Raw genomic sequence first — 13,432 nt, 5'->3', positions numbered from 1 at the left:
TCTAGAGGAGAAAATTGGATTGGATTAATTTAGGAAACACTTGCTACATGAATAGCATTTTAGAAGTGTTGTTCATGACGAAGAATTTCAAGAACGAAGTTTTAATGATGAACGAGAACGGGAATGTTTCCTACTTATTCATTAAACTCAAAAACCTGTTCATGCAGCTGCAATTTCGTAAGAATGTATCATCTTTCCCTCCAACCAATTTCCTGGAGTCTTTGAAGTCCACTAGATACTCATGAGGATAACAAGAGGATTTTTTCGAACTCTTGGGGTTCTTGTTGAATTAAAACTGCTAAACCTAAAAACCGATGGCATTTATCCTTCAATAGGAACAACCACTCTGAATTGCTACAAAAGCATAACTTTTGCAGTCTCGAAAAAAAAACATGAATATTATAGTATTGCACTAACCTATAAAATTATCAAACGCATAGTTGACTGCCCAACATTACTGGAAAAGTTTAATATTTGCATTCCTAGAATCTGTTCCAGACACCCGAGTACTTTCTATATAAAAACATCTCGCACAAATGTTCTGAAGAATTCTCCGATCGGTACCATGTGTGAAGTGACAAATTCTGTTAGCGATAATTTAGATATATTCAGTTGCAAATTGTCAAATATAAAATCCCATTTACTAAAATAATTGTTTTGTCACCTATAATAAATATAAAATGTGTAATTTTTATAGTCACTTGTTTGTATTGTTTGTAGTGTTTGTAGACTTCACAGTCACTTGTTTGTGATGTATTTATTATAATCTGTTATTTCGTGCTCTGTAATTGGCCTATGTCCTGTAGAGTATTGTATTACAAATAAATGAATAAATAAATTCTCTTCGTGAGCAAAACAATAGGAAAATCAATACTCCTGACCGCTCTGGCTTGAATGATACCTTACAGTCCATCTTGTCTTGTATTTGTAAATCATTTGCTGGAAAAATCCTCACTTGTTTTCTATGAAGTAAATGTTCAAGAGGTAGCGGAAACTCATGTGAATTTCTGGAACTTCATCTAGCGTTTTCTAATATGACCAATAACCAGTCCGTACAAAGGTTATTGTTGAATCATTTGAGAATAGAATTTTCAAAAGGTAATGATTGACTGTATTGCCAAACATGCGTCAAACAAACTGACTGTTATAAGGGAACAAGTATATCTGAGGCACCAGTCAGTTTAATAATAACACTCATTATCTTCAAACAAGACTCAACTTCTGACAAAAGCAAGAAACTCTTTCGAAGGTTCGAAATAGATGAACATTTCAATCTAGCAGACCACTATTATAATATTCATCAGTCATTGTTCATTGTGGTTCTCGCGTTGAATTTGGTCATTATTACGCTTTAGTCAAAGACGAAACGGACTGGTTTAAGTTTGACGATAGTCGTGTCTCGAAGTGTTCTGGCGATGTATTGAATCTATTGGAGCCTCTGGAGACACCCTTCATTTTGTTTTATGGGAGAGAGAACATTGGCAGATCAAGATCTTCAGTTGATGTGATGCTGCAGGTTTTTCCGAGTTTTCCTGCAGCCGAAAAAGCAAATGCGCCACTGGAATCAATGAAGTTTTCCCGGAGCACCAATTAATTTTTATTGTTGTTTCATGATTTCACAAATTTGTATTAACTATTGTTGTTGTTCTTTTATTGTAGAATTTACAAATGATTTAGCTGAAGATGAACCTATATAGGTTCGAAACATGTACTGATTAAAGGTTTTACTGTTCTAACATCTGGGGGTGATTATAAATTGCGAAGACGACTTTTTCTGCATCTTAAATCTACTTCACTACACTTCGAGATATAATGTACTTCTACCATAGGCTAATCCACGTACAGTTTCTCTGATGTTCATTCAGCTTTGTACCTACGAATCTTCTGGTGATACCGCAGGTGCATGGTATAGGATACACCCCCGCAGGTACTACTTGCCTCCGATCATGGATACCACAGTCGGCTTGTACGAAAATCCATAAAAATGCTCTCCTTCACTGTTTTCGTAACTATTTCCTATTGGCAGACACAACTGTCTCCAACATTGAAGCCTCGTTTACATAATGCCAGTTGAGGAGACAATTGTCGGGGTCAGTAGTGTATTATTCTGGAACAGTTTTTGAAGAAAAGTATCAATATGAAGAATATGAACATGTACAAGGTATGGCATATAACAATTTAGATAGGGAAATTGAGAAAAATACAGATAGGATAGGGATAGAATAATGGTTTCAAAGTAGACACAATTCAGAAGTAGGTCAGAAAACAAAGGCTCAAATTCACATACAGATTAATATACCCTCAGATCAAACTATCAGAAATCAAAAAGTTTGTACCTTTAACATATTTTGGTGAAAAAACAGAGACGATTGCAAGATTTTTTGAAAAAAATCAATGTGTAAGTGGCATTCAGGCCACAAAATATCTGGAGAAATCTGGAGTTCATAAGCTCATGTGTGCGGCATGTAATAGTGTTTATGTGGGATAGTGAGACCAAAATTCCTCAAAACGGTATGCAGACTAGGTAAAAATGATTCGACTTTTTCAAATCATTTCCTGGAATACATCCACAAGTTTTCCAATATAAAAGACACGGAAATTTTGCACTATGCAAGAAAGGGTTGAAAACCCACATTGTCACAGGTAAATAAAATATACGTAATGGAGTCATTAAGGACCGTCTGTTGTTACCAATTATGGTGGTATTGGGGCTAAATTATACTTTATGGAATACTCACGGATTTCGCGATTTTTACTGAGATACTACATGATAGTAGGAATTTAGAACACCTTTTATTTTTTGTCGGACTCAATTAGTTTTCGAGATATAGCCTGTCAAGTTTATATGACGTCAAATTTTCCCTTTTTTTCAAGCAATAAATGATTGCAATTCACATATTTTTTTAATTAACACAATGTTTTCCATATCATCGCACCTTTTTCCATCCCTTTCCAATCACTTATTGCCAAGTTTCCTGAAATTAGAATATAATTTCATAATTTGTCAGGTGCACACATCGATATAACCTTATCGGTTATGTCGAATCATAATCACTTTTTATGAAATGCATTAAGTTTCACTATTCGAAAATACGTTCCTTTTAGAATCTGGAGGTCAGGTTAGATGTTGAGAAAACATAGTTTTTTTAAATTCTAAAGTAAGGTTAGACTGAGTTAGGTTAGGTCGGGTTAGGTTAGGTTGAGTTAGCATGTGACAAATTATGGAATTTCAATCTAAAATATGACGTCATACAGGCTATATCTCGAAAAGTAATTGAGTCCAATAAAAAATAAAAAGTGTTCTGAATTCCTAATATCATCACATAAAGTAAAATTTTTCCTGGTATTTGTATATCAGGGTGTACATTGTTGATTATTTCAGTGGTAGGAAAATAGAGAAAGTTTTATTTTCCGTTTATCATGTCTCCTACCACATAGTTATAATGCCTAATGACTACATCCATCAATTTATACTCACAAATTACACGAGGGTTCACCATGCTTCTATGGAACTTATCTTTGGCTTTCCACGTGTACCTTATTTCGTATTCATTTGATCCAGGATTTTATCGAAAAGCGCACTTGCACTAATCCATCGATTGTTCAGCCAAAAGTTCTGCTCACCTACGGTTTCATCAAGCGTTCGAAAGGACAAGGGTCGTTCAGGAAAACAAGTTTCCCTCTGAATTCCTTTCGATCCTTCATTGTTTCACGAAACAAAAGACTACGTAGATGAGGAAAAAGGAGAATGTCATCCGAGTCTGTAAGTGAAGAACATTGTATCGGATATACTGGAATTATTTCGCGAATATGAACTTTCCGGGCATTGAATAGAGAGTTCGGGGTGGGTTGGGAAAAATATGTTTTTGGATTCATCAGAACATGAATCAATATGTTGGATTGAATTCTTGAGCTATGATTATGGTCTACAAAGGATTAATCCATTATTATTTTCCATCTATACATTAAGTTTAAGTTTGAAAATGTCCTTATAGGACGACACTGCACTAACGTTAGTTACAAATAAAAGTGGTAAAAAACATAGAAAGTTTCAATTCTCTCTTCTTCATTATGATTTCCTACCACGTAGTAACGGCTACATCCATCAATTCAGTTGATTCATCTTCTGTTTCTTCAGGTTGTGAAAGGACATAAACCCAAAAAACAGTATGGAATATTGTGTCACCCACAAAAAAATGTCGTTTTAAGAATATAATTATCTGAATTTGGGCACTGCAAATTCAATCGATTTCAACACATTCCTCGTAAAGTGATTCTATCAATTAATACGCCAGCAATTATAGTCTCACCGAGATATATTGGATATGTTATGCTTTGTCCTTTGAATAATAATATGTATCCCTTACCGCATGGATATACATTGCATATCGATCAATTTCTATGCTAATCTAATTATGCGCTATATTCATTCATAATAAAATACCCAGTATTGATGTACCTACTGAATTATGTGATTGTTATTCAAACAATGTTTCTTGAGGCACGTTTGAAAAATTAATTGTTCTCCAAACGATTGTAAAAATAGTTTCATTCTTGAAAAGATTGATGAGGTTTAAAATAGATTTATTGAGACTTACTACCACAGGAATAATGGTTTGGTTTTTTGTTTCAGGTAACTGGAATCGTGAAGCCATAATTCTTAAGAAAATACGGTAAGAAAATAACATGGTTTTCAAGCAAAAATTCATATCAATCATGCATTCTAGAAGGAAATAACTGTTTTCACCCGAAAACAAGCATTTTTCTCATTCACCAGAAATGCAATAATCATCTATATAGACGCCCTTTTCACAACCTAATTGGCGTCATTAGGAGAAAAAAAAACATTAATTAATCAATTAATTAATTAAGATATAAATAAGGATTTTCAGAGTTAGGTATCAAGACGTATTTCCACCGTATTGCCACTAGTTTCTTTTTCAAAAACAGAAATTGGCGGAATACTGTATCCGCCAATTGAAACAATTGGACTGGTTGAGTGTTTTTTAGACAAAAACCACGTGAATCCACTGATAAAACCAAAAATTTCAGATTTATTCACTATTTGGCTATCTCAAAATCATTTTCAATTTGACGAAAAATTCTATTCATGCAGTGAATGACTAATAATGGGGAACTCTTTGAATCCCTTGCTGGCTGAAATTTTCATGGATAACATAGAGTATGAAATCCATAATAATCAGTTAACTAACAGTTTTTTGTACTGGAACAGATACATAAATGATATCTTTATCTGTTTTATTGGTTCATACAGTCAATTAGGCAAGTTCATTGAATATGTCAATTTCATTCAACCATTAATAAAATTCACTACTGAGACGGAGGTAAGTAATTCAATAAATTACCTTGACGAAAAACCATTACGAAAAATAACAATAACAATTTTTCACAAGCCATCGTACACGGACATTATCATACATAATTCCTCCACACACCCTTACCAGCATAAAGTTGCTGCATTCAATAGTATGCTTCACAAACTATCGAATATCTCACTGTCTGAGATTAATTTCCAGAGAGAGCTGAGTTTGATTAAACAAATTGCGGTTAACAACGGATATATGGAAGATGATATGGACTCCATTCTTTCCAAAAAAACTACAAAAGTAAGTCATGGACTTGGTCTACCCAAATTCAAGCTGCGATAACGTCAGTTATAGGACATTGTCATATTTGGGTGAACCAACCAATAATATTGCCCGTTTTTTGAAAAAAAAATGCGTAAACGTAGCTTACAGAATGAATAATAATCTAAGTAAATTTATCAAAAATAATAAAGATAAAACTTTAGTGCCGAATAGATCAGGAGTATATAAGCCAACTTGTGGCTCTTACCCAAAACTGTATATTGGCCAAACAGGGAGAACATTTTCCCGAAGAATTGAATAGCACAGAAGTAGTTTTGTATATAGAAAGACCAATTTCACATGGACATGAGTTCAATCATGAATACGATGTAATACATCGTTTGAAACTAAATCTTATAGAATGTTTAGAAATCAATAGATTAAGGAATTCGTGTAATTTACTGAATGATCAATTAGAATTGTATAACTCTTCGTTACTAAATATTTTTTCAAATGTGAAAAGTGGGACATAAGCTCACGTATGTCAATTAATTACAAACTTAAGTTAAAATCAGGTACTTGAAATGTAGGTAGATACTTCAAATTGTAAAGTAAGGTATATTTAGCATTGAATATGTTGAATTTGTTAATAAAGACATGTCTGAAGAAGCCATTGTATTTCAAAACACGTGCTGCGTTTTTGTAAAATCTTTCAGTATAAATCTCACAATGTGTTTTTGGAATACGTTAGTTATTAATTTTCATTAAGTATTGGCCAATTCCATCATATCTTTCCAACTTTTTTCGATTTTCCATAATTTATAAATGGAGTGCATGAAACAGTACAAGAATGATCAGTTATATTTCCAATCTCCATTTCGTTTCCATCTCGTGAGTTTGTAACTGTCTTTTGATTTGTAAGTGGCCCCCGTATACCTTTCAAACACTCACCTATCTCCAGAATTCGCATCAGTTCATGTAGTCACCAATCGAACATGAACTATGCCCTGTCGTGAGGACATAAATTAGGGGAATATACCACAAGGCACATCCCAGGATGCTTTCCCTCTGACCACCAAAACCGCAACTCTGAACTTCTGGAAGGGGTTAAGTTTGGTGGTTATTATTCGAAAGATGACATTGTGGTCGGGAGGGTCGCTAGGGATTTTCTGTAATAGCTCAATGAAATTTTACCAGAAAGATAGTTTGGATAGGGAAATTTATTGCTTGTTAGAAACTCCATCTAAGATCAATAAGTTTGAATAGGTTAGTGGATTCCTTGCTTCTGATCTTCTTCATTAACAATCCGTTACTTTTTGAAGCTGAATATGAAGAAAGTTAGCTGCAGTTAGTTACAATTTTGAGTTCAATTGGAAAAGAAAATGTTTTTTCGGGTTAGAAACATTTTTGAGAATAAAACCTTCTGTTTTTTACGTCTTCATGACTATTTTATTCTCAATTGTCTGTATTTTTTTCAAGGACAGAACGCAAGCACTACAGAAAAATATTTGTGGTGCTCTAAAACGGGTGCCTGTGTGAAAGTAGCGATTCACATTGAATTTGAATCGCAGGAGATTCAATCCAGTTGAAGAAACGTTCTTAGGAAGTTCATTCCACATAAACGAATTTCTCTATATGGAAGAGGTCTTCAACAGTGTAGTTCCTGGTGTACTGAGTCGAACCTCGAAATTATGAGTAGCCACAGTCTGTCACGTATTTCTGATATGTACCGCTCTTGGTGGAAGCAAATGTGCCAAGTCACTTGAACACCTCACGTGAACGTATCTTATAGAAGAGAGACAAATCTTCAACCTTTCTTCGATAGTCCAGACTATCAAGGCTGCAAGTGATGTTCGCGTCTCCAATCAGGCAGAAGGTTCTTTTTTGAATGGAATTCAGCAACTTCCGGGTAAGCTTACGGGCGGAGCTTCATACAAGAGAATAATACTCCAGAGAAAGTCTGATTTGAGCATTATGAGGCATCACACGTTGCTGAGGTGTGTACAGTTTTCTAGTCGGGAACAGTTTTCCGAACTTTTGAGAAGCAGCATTTGCAATTCCAGTGACATGATTGTGCCAATATATATGGGTGTCCATTCTAACTTTTTCCCAACAAACTTATCGAAGCAGAAAGCGGAATTATTTGTCCTGAGATTATTATATCCGGTTGGTGAAAACCGATGCCTGGGTTTTTGTGGCACTGAATTGAAACTGTTTACTTTCACCTTCATTTCAATCAGATCCTCATTAAAATCTGCAACTTTCTTCTGCCGGTGAAGATGTGCATCCGCTGCCTGGAAGCTCTATGACGATGGAAAAATCAAGCAAAATAATAATAAGGATTCAGCAACGGCCATCCAAAAAGTATATCAATTCAGCGACTGATTTGCTTAAACATCACAGGAGCCATGAGAACAACACCAACCGCGCCAATTAAATCAATTACTGGTCTGACCACTCTGGACCTTTACGCTAAGGAGGTTGCGTTAATGGCCATGTTAAGATTGCGCACGGCTGGTGTAAACTACGAAGAAGGAATGGGTCAATTGAGGCTGAGCCATGGCGAGAAGCGCTCACTGCGCTTCTGCAGGCAATCAGGGATTCATTTGAACCCAGGTTATTGTTTAATAAGCCTTACAAAATACAAATAAATTAGAGCACAGAGTCAGATGCTACAAATGCAATACGCATATATACAGATGGCTCCAAAACCAAAGAAGGCTCGGGATGTGGAGTGTACTTCATATCACTCAATCTGAGGATTGAGTGGAGAATGGAAAAAAATACCAGCAGAAATACCAAATAGAACTGGCTGGTATCTCAAATCGCCACAAAAGAAATAACCAGGAAAGGAATTTCTGGCAAAAACATAACAATCTGCTCTGATAGCAGACAAGCCTTATTGGCCTTGAACATACAACGTGTTACCTCGGTGAGTCTTGGCCTACTCCTGCTTATATACAGGAGATGTATTCCAGTGACCTGTGCATCTTTCTAGAAAGGACAGGAGGGACGATGACCTAGGAGGACAACTCCTTGGGAGGATGTACAATGGGTCGCATGTGGCGTAAGTGTAACTGCAGTTTATATTTCTATCCGCTCGGTATATTCCAGCTCACGTTTCATGTTTGGTCTTCGATCCATCTGTATACAAGGTGTTTTTTCCAAACATGTTTTCGGAATGACTAATTGTCGTCCACCCTTCACGGCTTATAGTTTTCGCCGTGAAGTTTGTGTTAAAGGTGTAGTTAGGTGTCATTTGGTCTGTACACATATTCAATATGTGCTCCTCCACATGTTCTGAAATTTCTGTTCGGTCCGATCTTTTATAGTCGGTGAGTTTTCCAGTCCGAATTGGCCCATTCTGTCTTCTCCCATTATCACAAAGTGTAAAGGAGGTAGATTCAGGAGTGTCTCCGATGCAGCTGTTGGGGGAGTTCTCATTGCTCCCGTCATTTCAAAACTTGCAAGTCTTCGCACTTTGCCAAGTTTGTTGATCTGCCCTTGATGTAGGTTCATTACTCAAAACTCTCCACAGGCAAATAAATACTTCCTGAAGCCACAAGTGAAACGTAGAAAACTCTAAAACAGCGATAATTTTCTACAGAACAGCCATTTCATTGAATTGATTGTTTTTTTTGTGCAATTAATTTTCTGCCCACCCTCGTAACATGTAATGGCATCTGCATAGCTCTTTATGAGCTCGCGTGCCCGTAATAGCCCCTCCTGTTACTATCGCCGTGTTATCGTTCATAAACGTTATTTCTAATGAAATTACTGTCGTTCTGGTATGTCTGGGATTTGTTGAATCGAACGTTATCTTCATTTTATTAAGTGCAAGTTGGCTATGAATTCGATGGGAATGGTTCATAAATGGCATGGTCGTTTATTTATGTTTATACTAACCCGATTTGTGATGAAAATGTGGTAAATCCTTTCATTCAACATGTAACGGTTTCCAGGATTGGAAGAAACATAAGTGAAATATTTTTTATGATGAAGAAGGGGTTATTACGGAAGCGCAGAAGGGTGGCAGTATTTTAATGTTTGTTGAAGCAATATAAGTGTTTCTCGAGTGTTTATGTGTAGCAAAAACAAAGTTTGTTAAAGAATTGTGCTATGGTGAGCCAATGTATCAAAGGATACTTTTTCAAGTATTTCACTTAGATCTATCCAAAAGAAATCCAGACAATATCCTTGGGAACTAAAGTCATTAAAGGGCATCATTCTTCGATCTTATCATCAAAATCTTCAGTAAAATGGAGTGCACAATGTGTTTTGGAATAGGAGATCTATAGTTGACAGCAGATTGATAAAAGTAAACATATAAAGAAAATGTTTCCATATTTAGCAAAATATCCAACAGGAATACATTGACTCAAAGACTCCTTGCTACCCTGATAGTCAACATATCAATCAATCAATCGATCTGTTTAAAAAAAAAATCTGTTTTTCCGTTAACCAGATGTCGCACCCCTACGAACGACAACCCTCAGAAGTAGAAACTTGTGCGAGCTAAGGATTAACGAGGTCTTACCTTTTAACGTGTGATTTCTAACACGGGTTGGACGGTAGCAAGTGAAGATCGATCGTTCAGACTAGGGCTTGAACCACCGACCAACACGGCAGTCAATTCGAGTGAGTGAACAAAGCACCCACGCCGAACCGCTTGGCTACCGACTGACCAATTTATTCAATTCACAAACATATTTTTGTCTATAATAGATGTGAGTATATTCTCAATGATGATTACAGTAGATTAAAAAATTGAAAAATAAATAAGTGGCGGTGTTCAGTTCTTGGGAAACGCCTAAGCTTTGCTTAGGCGTATTTTCCCAGATCTGAACACAACCATGAATCTGAGAGAAAAAAACTATTCATCCCTTTCGGTAAGAACTAAAAATTTATAAATATATATATTATATTATAATAATGAAAAAAAAAATAGAAAGCAACGATCAACCTGAAGAAGTATTAAACCAGACAATAAGGCGAAGAGGAGGCAGCTGTGAGATAAATTTAAAAAAAAATTCAGACATGATTCACTGAGTTGATTCAAATATTTCTTTTAAGAAATCAAAGTTGTGATCAATGAAGGATCTAATTGTTTTCTTGCGTTTATTAATTTTTTTTATATTTCTTAATTCAATGGGAACTTGATTGACAAGTTTCGGTCAAAGTAAGTAACAAACCTTTGGGTAAATACGTTTTTACAAAAAGGAATACTAATTGTTTTCTCGGATTTGGCTCGAGTGTCATGTAAATGTGTCAGATATGTGAGAGGCGAGTTCAATGTCCATAGTACACAGTGATAGGTGTATAATTTTCTGATATTGAATAAACTAGCCTCCTTATATAAGCTATCAGTTGGATGTCTTCTATCTTTCTTCAATACTATTTTAAGCAATGTATTTTGTATCACTTGAAGATTATTCAACCCACCCCAAACAATAATACAGTACCTTATAACTGATTCAGCTGATGCATCGTATGTCATTAGTAATAAATGTTTATTTAGTATGTTTCTGAGTTGGTTGAATTTAAAAATAAGTTTTCTAAGTCTTCTCACGAGAAAATCTACATGTTTGTCCCAGCGTACATGTTGGTCAAGTATCACACCCAGATATTTCATTGTATTCATTTTTTTTATATGTGGACAAGAACAAATTAAAGGAGTTTGGCAATTGGTATGAAAATGTTTCCCTCTAGTGGTTGGTCTCTTATTGTTGATGAAAAGGTTGAGAATTTTGTTTTACCGATGTTTATACTCAGGAGACTAAGATTCAGCCACGAGAATAAAATGTTCAATCCATTTTGTGCTTTTGCAAAAGTAGAGTCCCATGTGTTACCATAGAAAATCAATGCCGTATCATCGGCAAATGAAACAATATCATCATCGAAGTCCTTCAGGCTGTAAATGCTGTTAATATATATTAGAAAAAGATTTGGACCCATGACAGTGCCCTGGGGAACACCCATGGCAACTGGTTTTGACTGGCTATAAGAGTCGTTTATTTTGACCTTTTGGGTTCGGTCTTGTAAATAATCAGCTAGTAGTTCCAGAGGCTTATCCCTCACTCCCACATTTCCAAACCTTTGTAACAAAATATCATGATTAACAGTGTCGAAGGCTTTGGCCAAATCTAAGAACACCGCTAGACATTTTTTCTCTTTGTTAGCTTGATTCAGTATTTTATTCACCAAGTGAAAAACTGCGTTTTCGGTTGACATATTTTCTCTGAATCCATATTGGCAAGGTGATAGAATCTGATGTTTTTGTTTATGTTATTGATAAATGTTGTTATTTGTAAACGCTGTGTCCGACTGATTATTAAATAATTCACCTATCACCAGTCCCGACATTTCTAAACGTAGAAACTCGTAACTCTTTTACATAGAAATCAATCATGCATCTGCGTAAAATTGCCAAATCAGCATCATCTATCACAATTTTGAAATTTTTAATTCATTTATTTTTATTTGGAGTTGAAAAACTTTTTCCTCATCATTTTCGTCTCTGATTTGATTTCTTGTAGAATTCGCACGCAAACACCTTCAAGGTCAAAATAAAAAATTGGTTATCATTTCACCTATAATTGCTATCACCTGTTACCTTCAGAAGAAGGTCATTTTTATTCCCTCTGCAGTTACTTCCGCTTGCATAAATCTCAATACATTGTTCTCAGTTTCTGGTGTTAGGAATCACACGTTAAAAGGTAAGACCTCGTTAGTCCTCAGCTCGCACAAGTTTCTCAACTTCTGAGAGTTGTCGTTCGTATGGGGGCGACAGCTGGTCAACGGAAAAACAGACAGACAGATTCATTGAGATCCATGTTATCCGTTTTACTTTTCGAAGGTTGTCAAAGACAACGAATAACTCACGGTTCACCATACCGAATAATTTTTCCAGTTTCCCTACCAAAATGATGTTCACTAAACGAGTTCCTCGATGTTAATGAGCTGTTGTCCCACTCTGATCTACCAGCAGATCTCTGATACGCTCTTTTCATATTAATATACATAAGATTCGTCACCAGTCATAACCCTCTTCAGCGAATTTAGATCAACAATTCCTGAGTTTTTAGTCGAAATTCGGCAAGTTCAGCACGAACTTCACTGCATGGCATAAACCAATCGAGATGCTACATACTCGGCGTCTTTCCTAATAGTGATTCAAAAATTCTCCATAACAATTTTCTTCACTTTCTTAACATTTTCATCGGTTGTTGATGTGCTGGGGATTTTAGGGTAAGCATCGACATTCACATCTTCTCTACCTTCTGTACCCCTTGTAAACATTTTTCTGACTCAGAGTACAATCACAGTATGACACTGTCAATAATTCAAGTAATTTTGAATACTCAATTCTAGTTTTCACACCAAATTTGATGCAAATTCTTTGATACTTTTTTTTTGATAGTAGAAAATCACCAAACACGCAAAAAACTTTCATGCCTCTCATCAACAAACTAAACAGGCCAAATAGCTCATACTGTAAATAGCCTGCGAAACTTGAATATTCACCTTATTTTTTGAACAAACCTCGTATTACGTTTGCATTGAACAAGCAAATCAAGTATCAACCAATAATTAGGTAATCAACTACCTATATAAAGGATTAGTCTTAAAAAAATGGGAAAAAATGCTTCCAAGAAGTAACAACTTCACTGAAACAATTAAACAAAAACACAAGTTTTGTGAAACTATACAAAAAACTTTGTATTTTATGCCTGCACTTCTGCGACCCTGTTCGATCTGTTTTCCCAACCATTCATGCTTGAAACAGGCTTCATCGACTCTTCATAAACAAAAGGCTGACGCGAAGGTTGGAGTAGAAAGCATTC

At 35.6% G+C, this 13,432-nt stretch overlaps 1 protein-coding gene across 1 annotated transcript in view; it reads left to right on the top strand.

The window, feature by feature from the left end:
* The window catches only part of Octbeta2R (Octopamine beta2 receptor), a 301,658-nt gene that overhangs the window by 170,969 nt on the left and 117,257 nt on the right, over positions 1 to 13,432 (top strand). Inside the window, exon 3 of the mRNA XM_074176875.1 lies at positions 4,634 to 4,673. The gene's annotated coding sequence lies outside the window, so the exon portion shown is untranslated. The remainder of the gene's footprint in view (positions 1 to 4,633; positions 4,674 to 13,432) is intronic.

The sequence above is a fragment of the Leptinotarsa decemlineata genome, unplaced genomic scaffold, assembly GCF_025532065.1.
Source record: "Leptinotarsa decemlineata unplaced genomic scaffold, Ldec_3_MD MMD2_tig00002082_RagTag_RagTag, whole genome shotgun sequence".
Lineage (NCBI taxonomy): Eukaryota > Metazoa > Arthropoda > Insecta > Coleoptera > Chrysomelidae > Leptinotarsa > Leptinotarsa decemlineata.
Note: the sequence above shows the minus strand (reverse complement) of the source record. Positions and strands in the feature narration are given on the sequence as shown.